This window comes from Sphaerodactylus townsendi, linkage group LG12 (assembly GCF_021028975.2).
Source record: "Sphaerodactylus townsendi isolate TG3544 linkage group LG12, MPM_Stown_v2.3, whole genome shotgun sequence".
NCBI lineage: Eukaryota > Metazoa > Chordata > Lepidosauria > Squamata > Sphaerodactylidae > Sphaerodactylus > Sphaerodactylus townsendi.
Window position 1 is genome coordinate 13,923,143 of NC_059436.1, and position 13,552 is coordinate 13,936,694.

The 13,552-nt window shown below is 44.9% G+C and overlaps 1 protein-coding gene across 5 annotated transcripts in view; it reads right to left on the bottom strand.

Moving 5' to 3' along the window:
* ARHGAP32 (Rho GTPase activating protein 32) overlaps positions 1 to 13,215 on the bottom strand; it is a 250,212-nt gene extending 236,997 nt beyond the window's left edge. For 4 of the 5 annotated variants that reach the window (XM_048512260.1, XM_048512259.1, XM_048512258.1 and 1 more), the window contains exon 1: positions 12,633 to 13,215. The gene's annotated coding sequence lies outside the window, so the exon portion shown is untranslated. Of the gene's footprint in view, positions 1 to 12,241; positions 12,315 to 12,632 lie in introns of those variants that run through there. The other variant, XM_048512257.1, reaches the window with a different exon arrangement.
* Between the last annotated feature and the right edge of the window lie 337 nt (positions 13,216 to 13,552).

Sequence of the window (13,552 nt, forward strand, 5' to 3'; positions counted from 1 at the left end):
GTTTTCTTTGCAGCCAGTTAGCTCTACGCCCGGCAGAGGTTCTGCCGGAGTTTCAGCCGCGAAACGAAATACTACGCCCGTCTTGAGCGAGGCCCAGGCAAAGGCGGAGGCTTACCGGCGAAGCTGACGCAGGCGGTTCGCGACAGAAAGCAGTTTCTAAGCCCTACCCCACGCCCACTCCGCGGTGTCGACATGTAATTCGTTTGCAGAAGCGTGCCAGCCAGCTCACGCTGCCCTCCGAGCCCCCTGGAGGTCGGAGGACAGTGTGGGCGAGAGGCTGCTGACGCCCCACAGGCGACGAGGAGGTATCACCGTAAATGGTGCGGAGGCGGAGACAGCGTCTTCCCGTATTTGTGCCGGTTCGCACCGCGCCACAGGGAAGACGCTCCTCTCCCCAACAACCAACCGCTTTGCTAAGGTTGTTTGTTTAGCGGCTTGACGCCACACCTTGGGGAGGGAAGAAGAGTCCAGGAATTCGCCTGTGCGAACGGGCGGCCTGGGGGCACCTTTTTTGGCACCCCCAGGCCGGGTCATAAATGCGCCGATGCAAAGAAGCGGCCATAGACAACAAAGACTCCTCGGTAATCCACTTCCCCTGCACTGGAGTAGAAGGCGAGGAGGCCCGCACCAAGCTTACCCGAAAGCTGAACTGGTATTTCATGGATTATCTATGTTTAAACGAGCTGTGATGAAACCTAAGAAGACTGACTGTTCCTGCAGCACTTAAATACCTGCACAAAAATGTTGCACTAGCATTTAATTTAAGACATTGCAAAGAAGAGGGATGGGGAGAATCAAACCTTTGAAATGTAATTAAAATGGCCATGACTCAGTTTATACTACAGAGACAAAACAGGGAGTAGAACTAACATCTGCTGGTTAACTGACAACCTAACATTATTGTGCAAAAACAACAGCAATTCACAAGACCGAATACGAGAATCTTAGCACAGAACAAAAATGACACCTGCACATTTGACCCAAGTTCATAACATCAGGGGTGATGTATCCCAGCTAAAGTAACCCCATTCACAGAATGTGACTGCAACACATAGTAGTTACTACTTGGGTAGGGTGGGCAAGAATAAAGGAAAGGTGATACCGAGCCATTCATTCATTTTTTAAAAATCAGCTTTCAGGTACATGCATTTTGTAAACTGAGAATCAAAAGTGTTATGTGGGGAAACAAGTCTGTACATCCCAACAGTCTTCACACAGCTGCCGCTAAACATCTCATGAATTATTTTAAAAACTTCTCTAAATGACGTGGGTTTTCAGAAACTATAGAGACCATATTCATTAAGATTTTAGCTGCTAATGAAGCCACTACATCTCAAAAACTAGACACTAACCAAGATAGAACTACATGGATTAATTAGAACAGGTTTTGACCTTGGCTCATGAGCTTGATTGCACGGTATGCTTCAGTTCCCATGTCTTGCTTCAAATCCTCACAGGGTTTTTGTAAAAGATTTGTACACAATGGGTTTCAGATTCTTTGGGAATAAACCAAACAAAGTCTATCTATAAGTAAGTTTCATTTTATTCAATGGGATTTACTGTCAGGAAAGTGTTGCTGGCTTCTTGTGGTTATCACGGGTCCTCCAAACAGCATCTTTTTGTGTTATTAACTCCACTCAAAGTTTGTTAAAAGCTGAACGCTACATTTATTTACTTATTTAATGCATTTATACCCCACCAATTCTTCCAGGAGGACTCAGGGTAGCTTACAGATAAAAGCAATAAAACAATACACTACAGTACAGTAAATAGAACAATATAATACAATATAATAAATAAGTATAAACATATAAATTATATAAAAATATATTCTTTAACAGTATCGTAGTACGTCTCAATCCAAGTATTTACCCATTAAATGCTTTATATGTATGTGCTCATTTTCTCCATTGTTTCATGCTGCCTTTGTTATTTCATTTGGACTATGCAAGGGTTTTAGTGTTTGCACTGATTATCAAAAGTTTGCACTTTGTACCCTGCCGAGCAGAACCACTGCATTTTGCATCACACAGCAATTAGAGGCATCAAAATCTTGTTTGCAGCAAAATGTGTGCGAAGGAAACGTGCATAGACTCACTCAAATTGCCAGCAGACAAATGACCCAATATATTACTATATTTGCTCCGCCCTAAAGTCAGCTAATTCTGTTTCGGCAAGGTGTTGAAAGGCTCTGAATCCTGAATTGAAGTGCGCTGAACATACTTGGTGTGTTATTTTTCCATACAGAAAGGTTTTGACTCAAGCTTGGTTGAACTAGACTAGAGGGGCAAAAAAGTAAATGACCCAAATATGTCAAAAGAAGAAAACATCTCCTTGCCCTCCCAAATACTACCCCTCAAAGCATTTCAGCAACCCGAGAAGTAGCTTTTTTATTGAAAATATAACCTGTGCCTCTGTTCAATACTATTTCTATTATTCAACCCTGTTAATAATGGTGGCATAAATTTTGTCCTAGTATTGTATGCTATTAACAAGTTTTAATAAGGTCATTAAAACTGGAATATGCAAAAGGACAGAAAAGCGGCTCTCTTGTCTCCTGCCAGTTTTTTTCCAATTCTTTAGACAATTTGTTCTTCATATGCAGTCCCTAAGATTCAAAGGTCATTGGAGCCTTTGTATTCAGTTGTATGGCAGTTAACAAACAAACGTTTGTTCCTCTTTCCTCAATGGAATATGTTGCAGTCGCTACAATAAACTCTACATCCGAAGCTTGCATATGCATCATTTAACTGAAGGACTTGGAATCTCATTTACTCTTACTCAGTCTCCAACTTTATAAGCAAATATCTTTTATTCTGCATGTATCTAAACAAAAAAAGGAAACCACTACACCATTTCTCTCATCTAGAAGTTGCCTTTTTTCCTGATAATTATCTGTTCTGTTTTATGTACCACACTACACAATGCTATCGTACAGAAATTTAAGTGCTGTCTGCAGTAATAAAACTATCACTTTATCCAAAAGAACTGTCTCAATTCTGTAAATAATGTAAACATTTTTAAAATATGAGATAATAGCATAACATGACAGCCAGGCATTCCAGTAATTACAACATAATTCATACAAGCCATCTACTGATAGAAAGTGTGGAAGATATTTATTGAATACGTATGGTAGGGAACAGTTGCTCAGTAAGACAAAGGCACCAAGCAGAAGTCTGACCCAATTAGAACATCTCCTCTAACAGACTGAGCATGTTGAAAAGCTATCTACACAGTGAATCAGAGCTATACTGGTTGATCACCAAGAACTCGAAATGAAAAATTCACAACTGAAAAACCACATCTCAGCTAATACACCAGGGATGAGAAACATTTCATGTTGCTTCAAAACAAATGGTAATGTATGAACAAGCCATTAGTATTAACACTAAACAAATGATTATGAATGTTAATTATTATAAGCCTGAACGTACACAGCATGTATGAATACCACAGGGAAATTGAATACTCTGGGATAGGGAGTGTTTTTAGGTTTGGGACTTAGCCCAATACTCTTGTATATAGCCCAAGACACAGCCATAATACTCTAGTCACTAGGGATAGGGAGTGTTTTTAGGTTTGGGTTAGCCGCCATCTATATTAGATTAGGATTTACTGAGGTAAATTGTTGTATGCTTTTATCTTTTGCATGTATATTTTTATTGGCGGTTTGCTGCTCCAAGCCAAACTTTGGTCGGGGGGAGCGGGGTATAAATTCAAAAAAATAAAGAAATAATAAATACACTTCCAAATCCTGTAAGATAGGTCAGTATAAACATCATATGACTGAGACACAAGCTTGCCACCCCAAATAATGATGCCAATATGAATGAGGAACTGCATTTCACTTTTAGCAACTATCTTAAGTGAGCTCTGACAGTTTGCGCTTTAAGACTAACAAACACACACAAAGTACATACAGTCCCAGACTCCTTCCCATTCTTCACCTCTATCCTAAAATACACATCCTGCATCATGACATAATCTCTGTACTTCTCTCTGTTCTGGTCTACCTGTCTGGTGTCCACTGGAAGATGCTCAAACTCTACATCATGTTCCTGTGTGCCCAGCTGGATAAGTGATTAGAGAGAGGAGTGTTCCTCAGTATCTGAGGGACTGGTTCGAAGTCCAGCCTCTTCCTGCAGCTTCACTGCTAGTCATGTTAAATGTGTATCCACCATACAAAAGGAAACACAACTGAAGGAGTGGACTTCCTGGTGGGGTGATTGTTCCAAGGCTCCTCCATCTCATGCCATAGTTTTCCTTACAGTGATGTGTTCCTGTGCTCCCACCCATGTTGAGTTCTGCATGTGCGGAGCAGTATACTGATTAGGGAGGTATGTCCACATCACCATCTCCATGGTTCAGTAAAAAAATGGAGTTGGTTGCTTTTGGCCCTTCCCATACAGCAAATCTAAAGCGGGTTGCAACCGGGATAAATGAACGCGACATGGCCCTGGGCCATTTGCATGGCTGACCATCCCATGGACAGTGAGCGCATTGGCTGGGGTGTGTGCTTTTGCATGGAGGCGCCCAGGGGGAAGGGTTATTAACCTTCCACCGGTGCGCGGCTTCGCAGGCAGGAAGGAATGAACCCCACAGCCATAATACACCCCTTCGTGCCTGCCTGGCTCTGCAGATGTGAGTTGGGATATTAAAAAAAGAAAAGAAAACCTGCCCAACGAAAGCGCCTCCTGCCCGGCCGTTTGCTCAGCCACAGCTGTGAGGCGCACTACAACAAAAGAATCACATATAGTGCGATTCTTGAAAAATCCGGGGGAGTGGGGGGGATGCAGAGCGGACTTGCTTTAGGAATGGGACCCATGCTAAATTCCCCCACAACCCAGGTTTTATCCCGCCCTTAATCCGTGTTTATTGTCCTGTGTGGAAAGAGCCTCAGTCTGTGTCCATAACATCAGGATTGTCAGTGAGCTGCACCATGAGTCCTTCTGTAGACACTGATGCAATTGCTATGATCTCTGCACCTTCCTGTTGGGTCTTTTACATTTCTCTGCTGAGCAAGCACAGGATGCCCATCACGGCACTAGATGTACAGATGTACTGAAACGCTGACCATGTGGAGCAACTTGGAAGAAACTGAAATCATGAGAGTTTTATTTAAGCAAGTGCGATTAGGATTCAGAAAGACGACATTTCTGCTGTGTAGTATTACCCTACAGTGGTAATCAAAAGCATAAATCCTGAGTGAAAAAACTAGTGCCTTCCAAATCCTGCCTATAAACAAAGTAACTCCAGTGCAATTGACTACCTGTAGGAATTACAGTTTGAATTATAGTCAAGACGCTGGCAATTCTAGCCCAAATTTAACATCTTCTGTAATTATGGTTCCTTACACAATAGCTGATATACTTAACCCTCAGTTGTAGAATTTGTTTATCTATCTAATTACAAAGTAGCTGAAAGTCTAGAGTTGTGTTCAAAAAGTTATTAACCTACATAGAGAACGATAGCTTAGCTTGCAAAACTTCTTTAATGATTGATATGCCCAATATATCATCACCTATCCTCGGTCTCTCAATTACACCTACAGCATTCCATGACTTGGTAACAACGTTTATTTCCGACTGGAACACTCAATGCTCATTATCCACACGTCAGGTATTCTAAAACTAACAGTGCAATCCTGGACTCATACCTGCAGGGTAGTCCATCGGATTGCATCTAAATCTCGCTACACCAGCAGAATGCAAGTTGCCCAAGGCTCCAGCAGAATCCAAATCTATCTACACTGGCAGAAAAACACCTTTTAACCACTAGAACACCCGTGTAAGGGGGAAAGCTTTCTACTGAATTGAGTGACTAGCGAATCTGTCTAGAGGCCCTAGTTCGAGAGATGACATTCCGCATCTCATCCATATCACCTCAGAGATCCTGCATTTTTCTTATGTCTCTTCAATTAGATGAAATCTGCAACAAGTTCTCAAATCGTAATTTTTTGTACCAATTAAATAGGCTCCCTCCCCTTGGAGGAACAATATTTCACCTTGGCGTCTGAGAAATTCTTTATAGCTACGGCAACTTTGCTCCACACACATTAAACGGGAAGTATGTTCCATTTACCATTCAAAAGGGCTTCATTGCAAAAACATTGCAAAAAAATTACATAGAAGTGTAATTGCTCTTGCTTGGTGTCATCATATATGTACAAAAGTGCAATCTCGCTGTCTCCAAACAATGAACTTACTCAGAGGCTCAGAAGCCACACGACTCTTCTGAGCAGCATTCCCCAGTGTCTCGACACTGGATTTGCAAAACTTGTGCCATGCATCGCAAGTTTTAAGAAAGTGGCAAGGCCACTGTCCTAAGCCTTGGGATTTGCAGGAGATTCCCACATGCTACTTTGAAACAGTGACCACTGGAGGGACTGGTCAACTGCAAGCCTCACTGAGATGCAGTTCTCTTGCCAGGCATGGAAGTACCACCATCACCCTTCTCCGCAGCCTCTGCATTCTCATCCTAGCACGGTTAGCAGGACAGCAAGATGAGTAACTGCAGAGGAGGCATCAGTCACCCTGGAAAAGTGCCAGCTGACCTCATGCAGGTGGGTGGTAGTTTTAATCCCCTTCCTCCATGCCCAGCTTGCTCTCCTCTGGGTGCTGAGGCAGCCTCATTCCATTGCCTCAGCAGCTGTGCATCATACTAGGGCCGTGGTGGCGAACCAATTGGCCATGCTGGTAGGGGCTGATGGGAATTGTAGACCATAACATCTGGAGTGCCAAAGGTTCGCCACCACTGTACTAGGGAAAGCAAAAAGGCAAAGGGGCACAGGCTTCTTGGATCATCACAACTGTGCTGGCTGGCTGAGAGCAGATTTCTGCAGTAGGAAGCTAGCACACCCTTTACTTATCTCTCCAATTCCTTGCTTTCTCCCTGGCGTGAAGCAGAGTAGCTTTGGCCATCTCATTCTCACCTGAGCTGTGAGCCTCGTGTCAAAACAGACATCAAGAAAACAGTACGGAAAACAGAGGCTGTTCTACTACAATAGTAAAAGGGATCTCTTCATACTTAGGAATACTCCAGCAATTTAAAAGCTGTGTGTGTTTGGCAAATATAAAGCAACAATGCAAAAGGTATGCATGACCAAAAAGAGGTTGTGTTACGAATATAGGTGGAATAAAGACAAAATATTTTGTTACAGCAACTAGTCAGTATCCAGATTTATTCTGGAAATACCAAAATGGGTTCCAAGTGATTTGTATTTATTTTGGATGGGATATTAACAGTGCCACCTTATATAAAGTTGTACACTTCTGAGCCAACTAACTTCAATGGAAGACAACTCTACCTAGTGTCTATGCACTGTCACTAGCCCCACAGGGGAACTCAAGAACCTCTCCCAAGCCCAGTATTCTCCATGTGCAGGTCTCTTTCTGTCCACTGAACTGTAGAGTTAATTGTTACTGAAGTCCTTTCCTCCCTGTACAGCCTTGGCTTCTCTCCTAGTAAAAAAGGAGTCCGCTAACCTCTGCTGTAGAGAGCCAGCTTGGTATAGTGGTTAAGAACAGTTGCACTGTAATCTGGGAAACCGAGTCTGATTCCCTGCTCTGCTGTTTGAGATGTGGAGGCTTATCTGGTGGACCAGACTAGCTTGTGCACTCCAACGCATGCCAGCTGGGTGACTTTGGGCTAGTCACAGTTCTTTGGAGCTCTCTCAGCCCCATCCACCTCACAAGGTGTTTGTTGGGGGGGGGGAGGAGATTGTAAGCCCCTTTGAGTCTCCTTACAGGAGAGAAAGGGGGGATACAAATCCAAACTCCTGGTCTTCTTCTTGTGCTGCTGCTGACTCTCAATTTGGGGAGCCAGTGGATACAAACCTGTATATATGGGAAGACTGAGGTATCTTGCAAGAGTAGTTCCTGCCACTCTACTGAGCAATGTTTATTCACTTATTAAAATATTTATACCCTATTTTTTTTTGTTTCAGCTCAAATGTGAAGCCTTTTTCCAGTCTAAGGAATCTTCTCCTAATTTAAGTGGCCCTTCTGTGGGAGAATGAGTCACTGAAGTTGGAGGAATAACACTTAGAGGATGGTTGGATCCACTCACTAGTTACTCCTTGCATATCTGTTGGGCCATGAAGGCCTGACAAGGAAAAAACCTAACAGCATGGTTTTAATTGTATCTCCACATGACGATTGCTGCCTTCCATGCATGACTAATGAGAGGGCAGCATCTGTGTGCAACTTCATGATCTGTGCATAGCAGCAAAGTCCTGATGAATACTGAGGGAATATCAGTGATGCTTCATTGTATCACTTCTAACACTAACCTTCTGCTTTCCACTTTGTGGCTGGAAGGACTAATTTATACAACAATAGTCCTTGTGTACAGGACAATATGCTCATCAATTTCTTAACTAGATTTATGGAACAGTTTGTGCTTCATTTGTACTTTACCTGTGAAGATCAGTTGCTGGAATAAGAGCTGTTCATACAAGAAGACACAGTAGACAGTCTTCTAAGATTAGACACAACGTCAGGAGAAGCCAACAAGAAGATTTCGCATTCCTAAAATAAAGGCTGTTCTCCTTTCTGAAGAACAAAAGGAGTGACTTATCTTCACTATCACTGTGGCACTTGAGCTGATACCGAAATTACAGCTTGAACCAGCGTAATGAAGAAGAAAAAGAGTTTGGATTTATACCCTGCCTTTCTCTCCTCTAAGGAGACTCATGGCGGCTTACAAACTATTTTCTTTTCCTCTCCCCACAACAGGCACCTTGTGAGGTAGGTGGGCCTGGGAGAACTGCTAATGAACTGTGACTGGCCCAAGGTCACCCAGAGAGTGTAGGGGTGAGGAAACAAATCTAGTTCACCAGATAAGAGTCTACCACTCATATGGAAGAGTGGGGAATCAAACCGGGTGCTCCAGATTAGAATCAACTGCTCTTAATTACTACACCATGCTGGCTTCCAATAGAGGAAGGAGGACATACCCTCTGCAGAAGAAAGGCCTTTTTCCCAAATTATGTTCAGACTCTTCTAAAAACAGTTGCTTCAATTTGCTTTAACTTCATTGCTTTAATTTTGAATCAGCAGATTGACCCTAATATTCTTGGACAAAAGCCCAACAAAAGAGCTATTAGGGGCGTTGTTCACATTTTTAACAACCTAATATTATTAAAAATAATAATTTTTACAGTTTTTTTAAGTTACCATGAAAAAAATTAAATTATCAGCAGACTAGTTTGTTTTCATTATTGGTGTTACAAATCAAGCCTGCGGGTGACTAAGCAATCACCAACCATGAGGTGACAATATTTAATCAAATGCCTAGCCCTAGATACAAGTAGTTCCACACAAGTCAACGGAGAGGATAATTTTATTTTGTTAGTTTATATTTCAAGTGGCTTTGCTTTTAGTCAGTTTCACTTCCCAGGAGAAAAAAATTAAAAACAGAAAGCATTTAATAAAAAACAAACAAGGGCTCTTCAACATCCAGGAGAACAGTGGCATTCATCTGCCAAATAAGTGGCTGGCCAATCAGTTTATTTGCCCAGGCTATAAGAAGATGGTGCTGCTCTCTTAAGAATCTGTAGACGTACACTGGCTTGGTTCAGAGATTGTGAAACCACAGTTTGTTTCACCTGTGGTTAGTTTGTGGAACCAAGATGCAACTCAACAATTATGACTTAAATTCATTTGCCTCAAAAAATGTTTTTAATTTACTTCCATTTGCCTTTCTGCTCAGAGACTTCGTCTCAAAAGCAGCTTACGTCGTCCTCCTCGTCTCTGTTTTATACTCACAACTCTCAAAGTAGGTTAAGCTGAGCCAGAATGTCTGCATTCATATATTGAATGGAACCGTACTTAAGACTATGTTACTGTTATTAATAAACCATACTGCAGATTCAGATTCCAACGAACAGTAGTTAAAATAAACCATAGATTTGCTTGATATTAAATTTTCTACTTTGAAGTAGGAGCCAATCAGCCAACTAGCACATAACATTCCCCCCCCCCTACAATCACCTTTTTTTGGATTCCTGTCCAGCATGACCAAGAGATAAAGGATTCAGTAATAAAGAGCACTTTACCCTAGAGGCTCCTGAGATGATCAACAATTCACAGAATGGCAAACTTCAGTCATGGTTTATTTCAAAACCTTTGCAAGCAAACTGATCTCACGACACATCTGCAAATGAACCCTTAGAGCTGGAAGTAGAAACATGAGTTATGTCCTTAGAAACAGGCATTATCTGGCATCAGAGAATCTCATGTTTACATTGCTCCCATGAGAACCTCCTCACCCCTCCCACTTCCATTCCCCACGAAGCCTACAAATATAACAGACAGGGATCAGCACATAAGCCTTCCTTATTAAATGTATTTCTCTTGGTAAAAAAGAGAAACTAGTGGTTAGGTAAGTTGTATTCTCTGTATTCATTTGAAACAAAAGAAAATGTTGGCATAACCTACAGTAAACAGAGGTGTGTAGGCTAAATACAAGGAGAAACAAAGCAGAAAGGAAGACTGTTTAGAAAGCAATGAAAATATTCATCATTTTATGAACAAAACATTGATTTACACTGAAGATTATGTTGGGAATGTTGGATCTCTTTATTCTCCACTTCAAACGAACAAAGCCTAAGGCAAGAATAATAGTCTCCAAGTTGGAACTGGTTCAGGGCATTTCATTCTGTGCACATAATTAGAGCACACAATGAGCAACAAGCCCAGGGTTGGACACAGGCATGAAGTGTTATAGCCTTTCCCCGCTGCAATAGCCACTGCCACATCATATATCTTTCTTACAGACACACAAGGTTTACAATGCGCTGAGGACAAAACACAGCAATGCAGAACCTCCTTCCCACCATGGTATAATCCAAATAATAACTTGCGTGCTTTATGGCAGCAAATGTGTACTCTGAAATACTTATTTCTTCAAAATAATCCAGTCTTCTCCTGTTCCTTTCAACTACACCTCTGAACCCCTGAATATTCTTCTGATTTAGAGCAAATCTCCTAACTTTAGACACACACCCAAAGTTTTCCAGCGGCCTACAGAACACCCCATTAAAATCTACATTAAAGTGATTCATATCACTATGCACAATCCATAAAACATTCTGAGACACACAAGACAAGCAATAGACAAGCACACTTCCATAGATACATATCCCCAAGTTCCTCCCACCTCTGTAAGATTACCTACTCACACCTCTTCACAAACACATATAATAGACATCCTTGTTGTGCTTTATGAAGAGCTCTGAGAAAAAAAATAGTCATATTTTACCAGATTTTTATCAGATAAGAAGCTACTTAGAGACAGCCCTATTCTCCACTTGCTCCTAAAATAGACACAACTCAACCTAGGTGCGTGAGAAACAACAGAGACCTTTGTGGCATCTCTGGCAGGACAGAAGAAGACTGGGTATGTAGATTTTGCCTCATGACACTCCAGTGTTTAAACAGCAATGCTAACCCATCAGAAGTAAGCCCCAATAAATTTCAAAGGGATTTACACCACAGTGGAGCTTGGTCTAAGGTTGCAATTCAACATGTTGACATCAGCATTCCTTATTCCCATATGACATAGCTGCTACACTTGGATGCAGACATCAATGAACAGAATCAAAATTGCCTTTGAGTGAACATACACTAGAATGAGGCTGAATTTTTTTTCTGCACATCCACAAGTCACAGCTCAAGGCCACCAACCATTCCACCCATTCCCACTGAAATGCACAATAACCGGTCACTTTCTTCCCTCCCCCTAGGAAGCATCGCCAATATGAAGGAGAGACCCAACTGCAAAGATTTAGCCCTCACTGGAAACCTTCAGAACAAGGGCTGTGGAGGAAGCATGCTTCCCTACAACCTCTTCCAGATGCACAGACCAGCCCTGCGCACCTTTGCTCAGAACCAAGCCTCACCATCTTTAGCAAGGCTTATTCTCAAAGAAGTACACCCAGGATTGCAGCTCTGCAGTTAAACCTTATGAAAGCACTTTTGCACAGTACTCCCCACTATCTTCAGGGGGTTTACTCATAAGCCAAGAATGGCAACCTGGTCCTAACAAAACATGTTTACTCATAAGACAGTGGAGCCCAGATTGGCAACTCCTGGATCCTGCTATGCAGGTTGCCAAGAGAAGTAAGCCCAATGGCTCCCAACAAGAGAGCTCTCTCCCAGGTATACAACACTGCAGCCTGATCCCCTTGGTGCAAGCCTCATGGTAGCCCCGCTTGCCTTCTTTGGGACTTCCTCACCAATAAACACGTCCAGGAAGGAACGATTCCCTCTAGTCCAGGAAGGAACGGTTCCATCTGGTCAGTTTCCTCGGCAGCCCCGTGTGCCTGCCTCCGCGGAAGCAGGCATGCCTTTAAACGCAGCCTTGCGGCGCAACGCTTCCCACGCAACGCTTCCTTCAGCGTGCCCAGGATCTCAGCCCCCCGCAACCCTTTGCGACGCGTGCTTCCTCGGAAGTAACCCGCCCCGCGATTCAGCTCATTGTCCCAGCTCAGGATCGCAGCCCTGCAAGCTGAGCCTCTGGGGCGCACGCACGCACGCTTCCTCGGGAGCAGCCGGGCTGCGAGCACCGCCGCCACCCACCCACCCGCCAGCCAGCCCGGCCACCTCGCGTGCAGGCCTCCTGCTCACCTCCGACTCCAGCCCGAGAGAGGCGGCGAAGGCGCCTCCCAGCCCCCCCACGCCGAGCACAGCCGAGCCTGGCAACGCGGCCGCCGCCGCCGCCGCCGCAGCAGCAGCTGCTCCTCTTCCTCCCGCCGACCCTCCGCCGCCGCCGCCGCCTCCTCCTCTGGTTCTTCAGCGGCGCGGCGTCCTCAAGGCGGCCGCCTCCGGGCAGCCCTGGCCGGCTCGCCTCATCCTCGCCGGCGGTGAAACGGGAGAGAGAGAGAAAGGAGGAGGAGGGGGAGGAGGAGGAGGAGGAGGAGGGGGCGCCCAACAAAAGCCGGGCGAGGAGGGGGAGGAGGAGGAGGAGAGGCTGAGGTCGCTTCGGGCGCCTCCTATTCCCCTGTCGGGGCGGGTTCCTCCTCCGCCGCCGCCGCCTCCTTTTCCCACCCGAACCGCTTCTGCCTCGTGGAGGGGCTCCGGGGCGGGGGGGCGGCCTCGCGCTGCCCCGGCGTGGGCGCAGGGGAGAGAAAGGCGGGCGGCGGCGGCGGCGGCGAGACAGGGGCGGGCGGAAGGCCCTCGCGCGCTCCGCAGGCCCCGCCTCGCCCCATCGCCGTGTGGCGGGGGAAGGAGAGAGAGGGGCTGCGGGGAGGAGGAGGAGGTCGGCGGCGCGGTCTCCTAGGCCGCTCGGGCGCCTCCTCCGGCTCGCTCTGTCGCAGCGGCCAGGCGGGGGGCTGCCTCTGTCTCGTTCGCGCGCTCAGGAGGCGAAATCGGGGGCTTCTGAGCGGAAATGGTCCTCTGTTTATAGTGCTGGAAACCGGTTTCTTCACTGCATCTTCCAGGAGCTCATCATTACCCCTCCCCCCTCCGCTTTCTCTTCCCCACACCCCTGTGAGGTAGGCTAGGCTGCTGCACCTGAGTGTGGCTGGTGCAAGGTCACCATGACCTTG